The following is a 1,251-nucleotide window of genomic DNA, read 5'->3' on the forward strand; positions in this document are numbered from 1 at the left end:
CAGTATCAGTACATATATATATATATATATATATATATATATATATATATATATATATTCCAGCTTAGTGCAGCTACAGGCCATTAGTATGTCTGGAAGGCCAAGAAGGAGAGGCAGACAGTCACAAGCCAATAAGAGAGGGCAAGCAGGCTCTGTGTCTAGTGCTGGTCGTGGAGACGGTGCATCCTCATCAGCACGTGGCCATGGGACACGCTTGGCCTTTTTTTCGGCAGCTGGCCATGTTGAGCCGCAACATGCGGAAGACTTGGTCGAGTGGATGACCAAGCCGTCCTCATCCTCCTCATCCTCTCTCACCCATGCCCAGGGTACTTTGTCTGGCAAAGCAGCGGCCTCTTCCCTCGGCTCAATGTCATCAGTGACTCCTTCCCTAGCCCCACCATGTCCTCCTGAGGAGTCCCTCAAACTGTTTGACCACAGTGTTGGGTACATGCTCCAGGAGGATGCCCAGCGTTTGGAAGGCTCTGATGATGATACTGAGCTCGATGAAGGCAGTAACATGAGCATGGACAGAGGGGGTGCCCAAGAAGGACAGCAATCTGGCAGTCATGCTCCCCCTGCTGCAGCATACTGCCAGGTTTGCTCCAGTGATGAGGAAGGAGGGGATGATGAGGTCACTGACTCAACGTGGGTGCCTGATAGGAGAGAGGAGGTGGAGGAGGAGGAGGAGGAGGTGGCACATCACCAACGAGGCAGGATGCGCTCCATGGGCCAGCCTAAGGGCAGCACATTGACTGCATCACACCCCAAAGCTCCACATGTGCAGGGCACTGCAGTCTCTGCGCGTTATTCAAAAAGTTCTTTGGTGTGGGCCTTTTTTGAGACGAGTGCATCAGATCGCACCGCTGCTATTTTCAACATATGTCTCAAGCGTATCTCGCGTGGCCAAAACATCTCCCGCTTGGGTACCACATGCTTGACCAGACATATGTTGACCTGCCATGCAGTTCGTTGGCAAGCGTATCTAAAAGACCCACACCAAAGAACAAAGAGGACCTCTCCTTGCTCCTCATCAGCTGAGATTTCCAACCCCACTAGACCTTCAGTCCTCTCTGAGACCTGCACTGAGAGGAATGAAGGTGTAGAATTAGGTGTGTCACAGCCAAGTACTTGTGGGCAATCTGATTTTGGTACACCGACGTCAGATTGTACCAGGCAAATTTCCCTGCCCCAGCTGCTGCACCGCCGAAAGAAGTTTGCTCCCAGCCATCCACATGCCCAGCGGTTGAATGC

The sequence above is a fragment of the Aquarana catesbeiana genome, linkage group LG02 (assembly GCF_042186555.1).
Source record: "Aquarana catesbeiana isolate 2022-GZ linkage group LG02, ASM4218655v1, whole genome shotgun sequence".
Taxonomy (NCBI): domain Eukaryota; kingdom Metazoa; phylum Chordata; class Amphibia; order Anura; family Ranidae; genus Aquarana; species Aquarana catesbeiana.